This window comes from Phyllostomus hastatus, unplaced genomic scaffold, assembly GCF_019186645.2.
Source record: "Phyllostomus hastatus isolate PE091 unplaced genomic scaffold, TTU_PhHast_1.1 phas_scaffold_46, whole genome shotgun sequence".
Lineage (NCBI taxonomy): Eukaryota > Metazoa > Chordata > Mammalia > Chiroptera > Phyllostomidae > Phyllostomus > Phyllostomus hastatus.
In genome coordinates this window covers 22,280,191-22,296,198 of record NW_025334032.1, presented here as the reverse complement: position 1 = coordinate 22,296,198, position 16,008 = coordinate 22,280,191, and the positions used below count along the sequence as shown (strand labels likewise).

The 16,008-nt window shown below is 39.3% G+C and overlaps 1 protein-coding gene across 2 annotated transcripts in view; it reads right to left on the bottom strand.

Moving 5' to 3' along the window:
• ZMAT4 (zinc finger matrin-type 4) overlaps positions 1-16,008 on the bottom strand; it is a 316,551-nt gene that overhangs the window by 232,829 nt on the left and 67,714 nt on the right. The gene's annotated exons all lie outside the window — the stretch shown is intronic.

Below are 16,008 nucleotides of genomic sequence, written 5' to 3'. Positions count from 1 at the left end.
TACCATGCTCTTTTAGTGCCTTAGCTTATTCAGCATCAGACTTTTAATTATTTCTTCTAAATGTGGTCTGCCCTTCTCAGTACACATGGTCCCAAAGCAAACTGACTTGATTAATTCTTTGCACACTGACAATATCAGATTAAAACAGCTTTTAAGCTAGGAAAGCCTCATTATCATATAGCTTATTATTATATGGATTGGATAGAGTATAGGTCAAATCACGTCTCTGGAGCATCATAATTATACAGATTGGAGAGCAGACACAAGGCATTAACAGCCAATTGGGCAAGGGTTAGACATGTCACTAGCAAAATAAAGATCCACCATGATACCTTCCTTTCTTCTAAGAAAATAAAACTTTTTTTTAGATCAAAGGAGATGACTATGGGAGCACCCAAAACAATAAAGGTTTCAATAAAGAATGTTATAGCACTTTGCAAAGAAAATGTGGTAATGAAAATGCAGCTTACGGGTGAAATTGAAAAAAAGACAGCATATTTTGGCTTTTTATTATGGGATATTTAAGAGGCAGCTTGGCAATAAATGTTAACATCTTTCTAATGGCTAGGAATGCAATTGTATAAAGCAAGAGACTCACCTTGACTTATTGACACAGCTGAGTTTTCAGTTCCATTGCTCATCCCCAGAGGAAATGCAACACACGGGAAAAAAAAAGTGCTTACCCTCATTGGATAAAGGGAGGTAGGCATGAGCTACTGTTACACAGCCACATTAGGCATTTTCACCCAGGGAAGGCAATAAGAAAAACATATGGAATAGGCAAGCAAATCAGTAAGAAGGGAGAAAAAAGACTAAAATGTAAACAAGAAGGCCAGAAAAAAATAACCTTCAGTTGAGTATTTATCCTGGATATCAATTAATCAAAAACCTGCTATTCATTATGTCCCTCTAGGTTCAAGTGAAGTGCGGAAGAAAAAAGAAATTACAATCAAGGCCCTTGTCTTCAACGTGATTACAATTTATAGAGCAATGATTAAACCTTGGTAAAAGAATAGAAAGAAATATACCATTAAGAGCTAAATTACACAAAGATTATATGTGTGCTCATATGTTTTATGTTTATTAAATTACATTTCCCTGCAATTTTAATATATAAGTTAGGTTAGCATTGAATAAATGGATGGGTATAAGATGACTTGGTACTATAAAGATAACAATGCTCTTCAAATTAATTCTTAAATTTGATGAAACTCCAATAAAATTCCAACTGAACTTGTTAATTTCTTCAAGCATCTATTCCAACAACAAAAGTATATACTGCACAAACAGCTACGTAAACTGTGCAACAGAAGAGGAGTGACTTGTCGTTCTCAAATATTAAGACAAAACACCAAGGCCTAGTAATTGAGTAAAGTATGGGCTGACCCAGATAAAAACAAATAGAATCACAGAACAGAACATAAAGATCTAATTCAGAGTCAAGTACATGTGGAAAATTCACATATAGTAAACACGACACCGCAAATTATAAGGGGCAATGGATAACAGGTAGTGGTAGGAAAACTCATTCACTGTGTAGACAAAAATTTAAGTGGCTTCCTAACTTTCACAATATATAAAGGTGGGCTCCAAACAGAGTTAAAGACAATTAGAAGTATGAAATTAACAAAATCTAATATACTTAATTTTTGTGATCTATCAATTGGAAGGAATTCTTAAACAGCAAGCAAAATGTTTATTAAATTTATTATATAAATGTTAACAAATTTTACAAATAAAATTAGTAAAGGCCATCATGAACAGATTATAAGAAGATGACTGAATGGGAGAAGATATTTCCAATGTCTAAATCCAACCAAGAATATACAAGGCAATCAAAAAGGCAAATAGAATAGAAAAAGAGACAAAGGACATGAACACAAGGAAACAAGAGGGCCAATAAGCATACAAAAAGTTGTTCAAACTTTACAATAATTAGAGAAATACCACAATATTGATATAAGCTAGATTTTTAAAAATGAGAAACCCAAACAAAAGCATTTATTGGTAGAGCTGTGGATATGGGAACCCTCATGTACTAACCCTCTTCTGAATGAGGCTCAGTCAAATTAATTTGGCTTATGATGCACAAGTTCCACTGTTGTGTGTGTACCCATCTCACATAAACCCTCATACCGGTTCTTTAGGAAACATGTTTAAGGATATTTGTCCCAGTACTGCTTTGGTTAGTCGGGCCCAGAAAGCAATCTAAGTACCTATCTCTGTAGAGATAGGAAAGATCAAAATATGACATATGCTCCCTATGGAAGGTTGTGCAGCAGTTAGAAGCAAGAGAGTAGATAAAACTATAAGAGTGTCCTTAGAAACATACTGCTGGAGTTCCAGCCAAGATGGAGGCATCGGTAGAAAAGCTTTGCCTCCTCACACAAGCAAAAGAAGGATAACAACCAATTTTAAAACAACAGACAATCAGAACTGCCAGAAACTCAACTGCATGGAACTCCGACAACCAAAGAGTTAAAGAAACATTCAATCCAGACCAGTAGGAGGGGCAGAGATGGACAGCCGAGCGGAAAGAATCCATGGCCAGGTCATGGACTAAGCAGAAGAGACAGGGCTGGCTGACTGGGACATTAAAGACTCAAAACCTCTAGCTGTAAAATACGGTGGGGGTTACAAAGGTGAGAGAAACTGCCAATCTCACACAGAGAGTTCACTGAAAAGTGGAGCTAGAATGGAGCAAGCATGGCATTGTTCCCTCTCTGACCCCTCCCCCACAGTGCCACAATGCAGCAAAGAGAGTTGCCCCACCCTGTTGAATGCCTAGGTCTCTGCCCCTTATGATGTAACAGGTGTGCTGAGACAAAGAGATATGGCCCAAATGAAAGAAGAGTTCAAAACTCCAGAAAAAGAGCTAAAGAGCTCTTTTTCCTTAGGAGATAGCTAGTGATATCTATGCAAGGAGATAGCTAGTCTATCTATGCAAATTTCAAAACACTGGTAATCATGATGCTTAAAGAAATGGTTGAGCTTGGTTACAAAATGAAGGAAGAAATGAAGGTGATACAAAGTGAAATAAAGGAAAATGTACAGAGAAAAGGAGAGATTTACCTACAATGGAGTTCCCATAAAACTCTCATCTGATTTCTCAAAAGAAACTTTACAGGCAAGAAGGAGCTGGAAAGAAATATTCCAAGTCATGAAAGGCAAGGACCTACATCCAAGATTACTCTATCCAGCAAAGTTATCAGTTGCAATGAAAGGGCAGATAAAGTGCTTCCCAGATAAGGTAAAGTTAAAAGAGTTCATCATTACCAAGTACTTATATGAAAAGTTAAATGGACTTATCTAAGAAATAGAGAAAGATCAAAAACTATGAATAGTAAAATGACAACAAACTCATAACTATCAACAACTGAATCTAAAAAAACAAAAACTAAGCAAACAACTAGAAGAGGAACAGAATTACAAAAATGGAGATCACCTGGAGGGTTATCAATGGGGAGGAGAGAGAGAATGCGGGGAGAAGGTACAGGGAATAAGAAGCATAATTGGTAGGCACAAAATAGACAGCAGGAGGTTAAGAATAGTATAGGAAATAGAGAAGCCAAAGAACTTATATGTACAACCCATGGACATGAACTAAGGGGTGAGGGGAGTGCAGGAGGACAGCAGGGTAGAGGGAGGAGAGAGGGGAGAAAAAATTGGGACAACTGTAATAGCATAATCAATAAAACATACTTAAAAAAGAATACAACTTAAATAAAATAGTAAAATATTTTTAAAAGAAACACACTTCTAAATGAAATGGGAAAATAAGAATAAGAGTCACATCACAACCCATTTGTATACATTAAAAATACACGCCTCTTCTGTGCATAATGACTGCCTTCCAAAGAGCACAATATGGACAGGCAGGAAATGTATATTTGCAGTGAAGAAACTTGGCAAACACTACCTAGAGCTAAAAGATCAAGGTCAACATCAACAGTGGTAAGTCATGTTGATAGCAGTAACCTTGATACGATCTGATAAAAGTAGCACTTTACCTTCCCCCCCAAGAACACAAAACCCCAAGCTAATGATTTTTAAAAATAAAAAATAAAAATCTCTCCTTTAGGGGTTATTCTACTAAATGTCCAACCAGTAATCCTCAAAATAGACTATCAACATCATCAAAAATAAGGAAAGTCTGAGTAACTGTCAGTCTAGAGAGAGGAGCCTAAGGAGACCCACTGGCTAAATGTAATGTGGAATCCTGGATGGAATCCTAGAACAGAAAAAGGACATTAGGTAAAAACTAAAGCAATCTGAATAAAGTACAGGCTGCACACTTTACAATGTATGTTATATAATAATGTATCAATATTGGTCCATTAGCCCTGACAAATGTACCATAGTAACGCAAGATGTTAGCAGTAGGGGAAACTGGGTCAGAGTATTTAGCAACACTATACTATTTGGTAACTTCTCTATAAGTCTAAAACTAGACTAAAATAAAAATTATTTTAAAATATACATACAAAGCAATACACATTTTAAAGAACTGTATACAAATAAAAAAAAATTTCACCTGGCTGGCGTAGCTCAGTGGATTGAGCACGGCTGCAAACCAAAGCATCGCAGGTTTGATTCCCAGTCAGGGCACATGCGTGGGTTGCAGGCCACGGCCCCCAGCAGCCACACATTGATGTTTCTCTCTCTCTCCCTCCCTTCCCTCTCTGAAAGTAAATAAATAAAATCTTAAAAAAAAAAACATTTCAATCCTAAGAAATTGGTTCCTGTGGGGATGCAGAGAGGATGGGCATGAGAGGGAATAAAAGGAATGAAGACTCCAATCTTCTCATGTTCTGGAAGAAAGAACTAAACTCTGGAAGGGTTAAATGACTTAGCTAAGATTGTACTTACAATGCAGGCCTTCTGACCTTCGGTACACCAAAAGCTCTTTTCATAACTTGGCCCTTTTCTGCCTGCTCTCGGGGTAAGATGAGAATGAATTCAGTTCATGGGAAGGAAATGAGAATTTAGGAGGCAAGACAAAGAAAGAATGAACTTTTCTATGAAGTGGAAAAAGATGTTGCTTTGAGGCTTTAAAGCAAGTGACAACACCCTATAGGGCTCCCCACACTAAACATGGGGGTCAGCCCTGGCCACTGTGGCTCAGGCGGTTGGGCATCATCCTGCAAACCAAAAAATGGTCTTGGGTTCAATTCCCAAGCAGGGCACATGCCTGAGCTGCAGGTTTGGCCCCGGTCAAAGCACATTCAAGAGGCAACTGATCAATGTTTCTTTCTCACATCAAGCTTTCTCACCCTCTCTTTCCCCTCTCTCTAGAATCAATAAAACAAAAAAAATTAAAAGTTAAAAATAAAAATAAATAAACATGGGGGCTGGCTTTAAGGCCACAGAAAACTGGGGAGCAAGACAAGGGGCATTATTTAGGGCCAACCCTGGAGTTTAGTTGTCAGAAGATAAATTTATTAACAGTAAGTCAATAGCTACAAAAATCTAATGAAAACAGGAATGGGTAGGATTCATTTCTTGGACCAGAAGGCATGGGAACTTCCCAAGTCAGAGGCAAAGCTTATACTACAAGCTTTGGCTTGTAGGAGGAGGAGGACTATTTGTGGCACAAATAGAAAAGAATTGTTCTACTTTTCCTATTTACTTGGTAAAATATAAAACTTTCAAACTGCCTATAGGTTTTTCAAGGTAAAGAAAAGAAGGAGTCTTTCTATATTTGAATCAGTAGAGACTGAGCATAAGAGCCTTTCCAGCAGCTGGTGTAGTGGTGCCAAAGCCGAGCCCAGAGGCCAGGAGCAAGGAGCCGTAGGCACATGAAGGACAATAGGAAAGTGGCATGGGTACTTCCTGATTAGCTGCAATTATTTCTTCAAGTGATCCTCAGGGAAACTGATGGAATTCAAAGTTAGAAAATTCTACTCAAAATTAAATCATCTCAGTAAAAGCCTAAATAAACTAATTATATTTTCAAACCACAAAGGAGGGGAACACGCTGTCCTCAACTCTTTCTCCAAGCATCAGAAGACACGTAGGCAAAGACACATGGCTTAGATTAACACAAGCCCACCACTTAGGTCATTAGCCCTTAAGAACCCCCTGTGTGCTAATACCTTCTTAAAAAATCAATAAGCCCAGATGGCTCAGTGACTGCAAGGCCAGAAATACATATGTTTTCAAGTGAAGGCTAGGAATGGAAAGCTGAAAGAAAAAATTGTCAGTCTCAATAACCAATCAGTACAGTCCAAGATCCGAAATGCAGCTGGTATGTGCTTCACCAGACGAGTGTTCACAGAGAGAAAGTCTTTCTTCCACCAGAGTTTTATCACGGCTACCAAAGAGTTTTGAGTCAATTTAATAAACATGTCCTAATAAAGTATGATACATTCATATAATGAGAATCTATGCCACAATTAAATAAAAACAGAGGGCATAAGCATGTCACCATTTGTGAAAAATATGTTTAGAAATTAAGTTACAGCCCTGGCTGGCGTAGCTCAGTGGATTGAGCACGGGCTGGGAACCAAAGTGTCCCAGGTTCGATTCCCAGCCAGGATACATTCCTGGGTTGCAGGCCATAAGCCCCAGCAACCTCACATTGAAGTTTCTCTCTCTCTCTCTCTCTCTCTCTCTCTCTCTTTCTCTCCCCTTCTCCCTCCCTCCCTTCCCTCTCTAAAAATAAATAAATAAAACCTTAAAAAAAAAAGAAATTAAGTTACATGTACGTGCACAGGATATTTCAAAGGAAACTGTTCATGTGGGTGTCACCTCAGAAGGAGAACCGAGTAGCTGAGAATCAAACCAGGGACAGGTGGGAGGCTTTTAGCATTATACATTGTTTTATACTTTTTGAATTTTAACTCGTGTGAATTTTACTCCCTCTTCAAAAATTATTAAAATAAAAAGATTATGTAAATATTAATACATTTATACCCCATTATTTTCTTTCGAGACTTTAAAAAAAACACATCAAAATGTACCTATATCTAATGCAAAATGATAAATAGCTGAGAGATAATGGATTTAAAATGAAATGGGAAAGTTAAGTAATGTCCAGAGGCAAAGTAAACACAATAAATGTGTACACAGGATCCTGTCTAGTAGCTGGACATGGCCGTGAATTTGGTGGCTAAAGTAGAGCAGGAAACAGAATCAGAGACTCCAGTGCCTGTAATGAACCAGCCTCTCAGGAAAGGAACCCCTTCTTGTAAGGGAGAGCAAAGAGAAATTTCTCTCAGACATCCATCTTTCAAAGATACTGATATCATGGTCATGTCCCCAGCCACAGCTCGCAGTTGGAGAACAACTCCAGAGGTTACTCTTGGACCACCTGAGCGAGGAGTGGCCAGGCTATTCGCCACCCAAGGGTGGCAGAGCTCAAGGCCTGAGAGATGTGATGGGAACGCTGGACCTCAAAAGACAGCACAGAGAGGAAACCCTGCAAATCAGACACGCCACTCAGTACGCAGGCTCCCAGTTCCAACTGGAAATCTTTGTACTTGACCAATTAAGTCTGGGAAAGAGGGAGAACACCTTAATTTGATAGCATATTGTCCCTTGTCTTTTCATTTCCCTCCATGACATTGTAATGAACTAGGCATCAACTTCACGGCAGCCCCAGACACTTGATTTCCAGAATTGTTTTACTTTTTATTTGCCAAGACCACTTCCTCCGTGAATCACAGCCTTTTCTTTCTTTCTCTTTCTTCTCTACCACAGCTCCCCATCCTCAGCACCCCCAAAGCAGGTCCTAATCACGATGTGCCCTACAGTGTCACACATCCCGTGCACAGAGACAACGCTATGTGCTCACCAAACCTGTTCCACTTTCCTCCTGGGCACCCAGCTAAGCCACATTTCCCAGGCTCTCACACAGTAAGAAGAAAACATATGACTGAGTTCTGGTTAGCAGAATGTGGATGGATAAAATGTTGGCACTTCCAGGCCTGGCCTCTAAAACATCCTGCACAGTCATGCACCCTGCCTATCAAGTACCCCTGGGGCCAGCTGGATTTTAATACGGCAATGTCAAGAACAAAGATGGTGAAGCCTGTGTCAGTTTGCATGTTAAAGAATTATGTGGCGCAAAATTCCCCTCTGCTAATGCATAATGAGCTATAATATAAGCAAGAAATAACTTTTTATTTCTTCTATTTTTATCTCTGAAATGCTGAGATGGTTTATTACCCATTAGCCTTCTTTGTCTAAGAAATAGGGTTCTCCCATAACAAAGAACCTGAATATTTGACATTGGCTTAACAGACAGATAGTAAGGAGGGAGGATACAGATACAACAGATCCAGGTTATTCAGTGGCAAAATACTGGCAAAACTGTTGCCTATAATACTGTGGAAGGCAGGCCACCTGCCTACTGAGCTTATAGTTCTTCTAAAACTGGATGGTTCTTTGCAAGGTGATGGTTATAGTTCTAAAAGAGCTAGCAGAGGATAGGAAAAAAAAACAGAACACATGGTTGAATGTTTTTTTGGTACTCATTGTCTGTTACTAATGTTTGATTAGATTTTTTAATGAAAGAATGAAATACAATAATATGTAACTGGCACATTAGCACAGAACAATAAAACAAAATAGTTATTCCAGAAGTTTGGGACATAGAGAGTTGGAAAAGTCAGTTTGCCAATTGCTTCCAGTCACCAAAAAGTGAGAGATGTCATTTCAAAAGACACTGTGAATTGAAGACCCAGTGAGACTTCCCAGTTATACGTTGTGGCCCAGGCCTTTGGCAAAGATCAGATTAAGGATGTGGTACTTCCACCCCCTTTTCCATAACCTCTAGGCGGCCACCATTAAACTGAAACATAAAATAAGGCACAGTTGAGGAAGCAATGAAATAAACAAATACGCCTTGAAATTGTTTCTGGGAAAGAACTGTTGCTTATGACACATGGTGTTTTCTGACAAAAAATTAATCAGAAGTCTTCTGTGTTATTGAGAGAATTGTATTACTAAAGCAATTATGATGTTGAACTGGAAAAGCCTTGAATACGTAAAAAGACTTACATCAATCTCAGGCAGGAAACGGGCTATAAAGGCTGAAAATCCGGGGCCCAGGATTTATTGCAGATGTGGCAAGGACAGTGGACAGAAAGCACAATAAAGGTAAAGGGCTGGAGGGCTGAGCCAGGGCTCACTGAGAAAAATAAACAAGGAAGTCCCTCCCAGAGAGGAAGATCGGAGTCTGTTTGGGAAAGTTCCCCCACCTCCTGGAAAGAGAATCTTCACAATGCATGCCCTGCAGGATGTCAGCTTCGCTAGGAGCCAGTGATTACTCTTTGTCTTCTCCTTTTTTCTGAATGGGAAATATTACCACTACTACTCTAAAGTGTAGAAAGAGGAGAAGCAATGTTTCTCTTTCGCTCACAGGTTGCTGAACCAAAAGGAATCACATCCAGATCAGTGACTGGGGAGAACTTGAAGTTGTCCCTTGGAGAGAGGGAGTGTATGCTCTATGTGTTAAAGAAAGAATGAAATAGATATTTGGTTACTGGAGGCAGCAATCAATAGATGGTGGCAGAGATGATCCTATGTATTCGTTGAACACATTTCATTTTCCCACACACTTAAATTACATTTTCTAACTTCCCCTGCAGTTAAGTGGGACCATGTGATTGAATTCTAGCTGATGGAAGAATTGAGCCTGGCTCCTAAAATCCAGTGAAAAACATCATAGGCTCTCAGCAAATGAGAATTCATGATGCAGAGTGTACTCTACTTACTCTTAACCAATGAGCATTGAGCACACACACCATCTGACAACTGCTCTTAGCCAATATGTGTATTGTCCCACGTTGAGAGTGTTCTTCAGCTTACTGCTGTTCACCTCACTGAAGCCTCTCTATGAACCATTCATTTTTGTGTTATAATAAACTATTTTGACTAATAGTGACTAATAAAAGGTAAAATGACTGGAGCTGCTAAAGTAAAACACAAATTTAAGAATTACAAATTTTATAGAAGTTCAAAATTCTTTAATGAAATGGTCAAGAAACAGAGGTTCAAGACTTTCAGACAATCAGAAAGAGATTCAAGTCCTCTGACATTATGAAGGGTAATGAAAATTGTTTTAGGCTGTATAAATGCACCAGCACGTGTATTAATAGCATCTGGAGGAAATTAAACATGTCATGACTGCAAGAGATTTGAGGAGACTAAAACAGTAATTCTTTATGTACAGTGCAAAGAAGGTATCCTCGCAGGAATTCTGCTATAAAGATCTTTTATTGTTCTCACCCAGTTAACACGTGCATCTCCCAGAGCACACACCCCTGCAATACCCAGCGTAAGTGTGGACCCAATGAGCCCTGACAGTTCTCAAGTCCATTTAATGTGGTACCTGTCAGGACTAATGGGCTGCAGGAACACAAGATGGCATTGACCTACAATTCTCACACATGAGAAAGGAGTGGTCCAACCTGCATGTTAACTCAGGCAGTTAGAAACAAAGAAAAAGGCAAAGTCGAGAGGAAGGTGTGAGAGACTAAGGGAAAGAAGACATTAAAGGCATTAAAGGACCAGAAAGCCCTGACATTTTAATCAGCAAATATTAGGAACCTGAATTTTCACCTTGTCTCTACCCATGAAGTACTCATACACCATCTATTATTAAAGAGACCAGAAGAGTGCCCTTTGGCTATTCCCTGGATTGAAAAGAAAGCTAGGGAAGGCCAAAGTTCTTTCGGAAGGCAGTCCAAACAAGGGAAAGAGGAAGAACCTATTTCTGTAGGCTCAACGTGCCTACTGCTACACAGACAAGAGAACAATACTGGATTCTGTCATTCCCTGGTAGGTTAATGGGGATTGACATTACTTCAAAGTGCAGAGATATTGGAAGGACTTCTCGTCAGTTTAGAGAATTGTCTTTCTGATAACTACAAAACCATCGTTTATACACTGAAGGTCAGTTCTTGAGTATATAGACTCCCAATGTAAACCTATGCCTCCTCTGCCACACCCATCAATGCTCCCATTAAACCTGACCCACTGCTTTCCTCCTCCAGTTCCACCTCCAGCCTCTTCATCAACCTCTAAGTGCACCAATGACCAGCAACATGGACAAAGCGCTGTAGTGGGTGCTGTGGAAATAAATGAATAAAGTCAATGTGAAACTCCCATCTGCCCTCAGGAAGCTTACAATCTTGCTGGGGGTGCCAGGACACCTGAGCCACTGACTTCACAATTAATTCCACATATAGCACAGCAACACAAGGGATATTAGGGTTCACAAGAAGGGGTAAGCAACAGGAGTTGGCACAGTTAGGGCTGGCTTCATGGGGCCTGCCTAACAAGATCTTTCCTTCTAGAGCTGTTCATTCACCATCTGCCTTCAACTTCACTCAGAAAGAAAACAATCCCTTTGTCCTTTTGCTTTCATTTCTCATGGCCCTCCCTATACAAATCCTCTTCTTTCTACATGCCAAAAAAATCACTCCTTCACTCAAGCAATCAACTCTTTCCCTTTGCAGAGAATTATTTTTTAGCCACTTGAAACTTCAGCAAACTGCTAAAGTGGCCTCACTAGGAAACTATTTCTAACCTCTATAACAATCAGGCATTCTCATTTGAAAGCTTGTTCTTCCCTTCTATGTCTGTGTCTACTTGTTTTATTAATTCAGACTATTCATCCACCCAGTGAGCAGAGATAACATCTAATTATAGTTCCTACCAAAACATTAACATGTTATTAATGCTTAGCAAGTAAGAAAAATAATAATGTCCTGACATTTCCCTTTTTTTTTCAATCTTGGGACTTCACATGCAAAAGGAGATTTTATAAGCATAGCACGAAAGGGTTTGGTCCATTAGATAGATATTAAGCTTTTCTGTCCTCCTATACAAAGGTTCAGCCTTTTAAATGGGGCATGCAGATATTAGACAATAACCCATCTGCTAGATTTTTCTCTCCTGCTTCAGAAAACTAGCACACTAGTTGATGGCACACGTCTTATCAAAAGCTGTTCTTTTCATAATACACCTAGACTACAACCATTGGACTATCACTCAGAAATTCTCAATTATACTGTTATGCTCCCAAATGCCTAAGAAATTCACAAGAATCCAAATACCCCTTCTCTTTATGCCCTGACCCCATGCTACCTATACATGATACTGCTCCTTCCCTTCCCTACACAAATCCTCCAGTCCATCCGGCCAGACCTCCTCAGTGCTTCTTGGAGATACCAAGACCTCACATTCCAGCAACCTTACAGCTAACCCATCTACTGAGGCCAAAATAATTCATAATATTCCCCACAAGTCTTTCTTGGCCATAATAGCTCTTGGTAATGACCCGATTTTTTAACTTGGAATATGCAAATATCTAAAAAGTTAACAGCACAATGTAGAATATATCAGAAAGCTACATGGGCAGGAGAACTAACATTCTGTTTATATCACGTAGATCAGCAGCTCCTTAAGAGCAGGCAGCAGAATTCTACAGATTATGTTCTCGGTATCATACACACATTTACACCACACTGAACTACTCGTAGCTTTTTCTTCCAATGAAGTTTATAAGCTTCTTGGGGGCAGAGACTATTTCTCATGCAGTTTCAAAACCCCCTGTAATAACTAGCACTAATAGTTCTGGGCACACAGAAAGTACACAGTGGCTTGTCAGTGATTTGCTCCGTAGGGAAGCTAAGAATATTATCTGGTTGAACTGAAGAGTAAAATTATACTAAAGCAATAAATCAGAGATAGAGCATTGAGAATAAGGATGACAACATGTTCAGTGATGGGACTTTGGACTCATAGAGACGCACTGTATATGCAATTTCAGCAGAGAGGATGTAGTGGAGGGAGGGGAGAGATTAATAGAATCAGAGTGTCAACTCTCAAGTGGCATATAGAGATCATCTGACGGAAGCCATCCTTTTGGAGATGAAGAAGTGCTGGGGAGCCTCCTAACTGAAGCTGGAAAACCAGCTTCACTGCACAAGGTGGCCTCAGTCCTGAGTGGGCCCTTTGCACACACATGTCATTCTCACGGGGGAAGTGCCTCACCTCTGCCTGAAAGCAGGGAATGAAACGTCATTCAGAGTTCCCATCCATGGTTAATGGGAATGCATTTACTGTTGTTTTAATGATGTGTAGCATTGTTAATTGTAGATCTATTGTAATTACCTTCTTTTCTTTATCTCGTCTACACTACGTGCAACAAATCCTCCGAATGATTAAATCGTGTCACAGCAAGAGTACAGTGTGCAGACAAGAAAATCTGAGTTCAAGTAACTGAACCCTTAATTGAGCAGCCAAAATTTTTTTCTTTTAAAGAATAATTTTGTTGTTTTCAATTTTTGGATATTTCTTTTTTAGCTCATAAGAACAAAGTGGGGCTGGACATTGTCACCAGGATTCTTCAATAAACAAATACTAACTGAGCGTCTGTGGTATACAGGCACTGCTCCAGGAATTATGAAAGACCAATGAATAAAATTCTCTCTCTGTCCTCCAGAATCTAGTAAAAGGGCTGAAAATGAGCACAAAAAGTCAAGTAAAGGGAGAACATAAAGGACTAATAGGAAGCTATGGAATATCAAAGCAAAGACAAATTCCCTGATTTTCCTTAATTGGGGGAGTCAAACAAAGAAAACCATATGTGTTTATAAAGCAATATCCACCGAAACTAGAGAGTTTTTAATTTCAAAAGATGGATATCTTCCCTAGTAGATAATGCTTTAGAATTCACATTCACTTCTCACATTCAATTGCCTCTTGACAAAAGAATATGCTTTTTCCATAGATACTGATTTTTTAGTTTTCTCTGAAGAGCAAGTTTCATTTGCCTTCCACAAAATACTGCTACAACAGAGTTAATAATGAAAAACAATATAATTCTGCATGTATGGCACACTTTATAGCTTCTAAAGCATTTGCACAAATACCATTTCAATAGGTCCCATTGGGCTACCACAAAACCCTGAGGGGTACACAGGTCAGTTCCTTGTGATTCTGGGTGTGTCCATATTATAATCATTGTTTTCACTGTGCATACAGGACTCTGAGGCTCTGAGGAGTTTTGTGAGTAACAGTGACAACTGGCACTTGTCAGACTCGTCAGACAAAAAGAAAATTGCTGGCTAAGCCCTCCAATCTAAAATTACTTGCAAATTATTACAGTTGAAAACTAAATGGTGCTGGGAAAATTGGAAAGCCACTTGCAAAAGAACAAAACTAAACTACAGCTAATCCCCATGTACAAAAATTAATTCAAAATGGATCAAATACTTAAATGAAATATCTGAAACAATAAATTACAGAGATGAAAACGTAGTTACTAAATTTATGGACTTTGGTTGTAGAGAACAGTTTTTTTTAATTTGACCCCAAAGGCAAGGGAAGTAAAGATAAAAATAAATGAATGAAACTATTTCAGACTAAAAAACTTCTGCACAGCGAAAGAAACCACCAGCAAAACAAAAAGGCAACCAACCAAATGGAAGAAGATATTTGCAAACAACATCTCTGACAAAGAGGTTAATATCCAAAATATATAAATAACTCATACAACTCATTGCCAGACAAACAGACAATCCAATTGAAAAAGGGACAGAGGACCTGAACAGACACTTTTCCCAAGGAGACATACAAATGGTAACAGATATATGAAAAGATGTTCACCTTCACTCCCTATTAGGGAAATGCAAATCAAAACTACAATGAGATACCACTTCACACCTGTCAGAATGGCTACCATCAATGAGACAAGTAATAACAAGTGTTGGAGAGGTTGTGGAGAAAGAAGAATCCTCATTCACTGGTAGTGGCAATGTAAACTGGTACAGCCAGTACAGAAAAAGCATGGAGGTTTCTCAAAAAATTAAAAACACAGTTACCATGTGGCTCAGCAATCACTCTTTTGGGTATCTACCTGAAAAAACTTGGAAGCATTTATTCACAAAGACATATGCACCCCTATATTCGTTGCATCATTATTTAGTTTGACCAAGACATGGAAACAACCAAAGTGTTCTTCAGTGGAGGATTGGATAAAGAAGATGTGGTCCCCACATACAATGAAATACTACTCAGCCATAAGAAAAGATGAAATACTGCCATTTGAGAAAACATGGATCAACCTTGAGAATATTGTGCTAAGCGAAATAAGTCTGTCAGAAATGGCTAACAGCCATATGATTTCATTCATATGTGGGATATAAAATTGAAACTCACAGATACTGACAACAGTATGGTAGTTACCACAGGGAAGGGAGGTGGGGGATAGTAAAGGGTAAAGGAGGTCAAATATATGGCAATGGAAGGTGATTTGACTTTGACTTAGGCACACAATGCAATATACAAATCACATATCATAGAAATGCACACTTGAAACTTAAATAATCTTATTACCCAGTGTCACCCCAATAAATTTAATTAAAAACAACAAAAAAAGGCCCTGGCTGGTGTTGCTCAGTGGATTGAGCACAAGCCTATGAACCAAAGGGTTGCCAGTTCAATTCCCAGTCAGGGCACATGCCTGGGTTGCAGGCCAAGTTCCCCAGTAGGGGGTGCATGAGAGGCAACCACACATAGATGTTTTTCTCCCTCTCTTCCCCTCTGTCTATAAAAATAAATAAAATATTTTAAAAAACTCATGTTTCCACTAGTATATGTTCTCTTGAACAAGCAAACATGCCCTGGGCAGCACTAGGCATTGGGGGGCCACAGCTTTCCCTTTTCTTCATGCCTGACACCTTGTTCCCTCCTCAGATACTAGCCAACTCTTTTCTCATCCTTTCTTCTCAACAGACGGTGTAAAGGCAGCCATTCCTTCTTTCACCCTGAAGAGCCAAAGCCGCCGAATTATGTCCTTGAAGAGCATTTGGGCTATAGAACTTGTTAAAGCTCTGCAGGGGAACACATCTAGGGCGGCAGCCCCCAGGGGAAAGGAACTCGGCACTGAATCACTAACGTTGCCATGTTTCCCTGTGGTAAGGAACAAAGGGCCTCTGAGCTCATCTTCAGGGTCACTGAAGAAAAGAGAAGCTGGCACTCGTGCATCCTGCC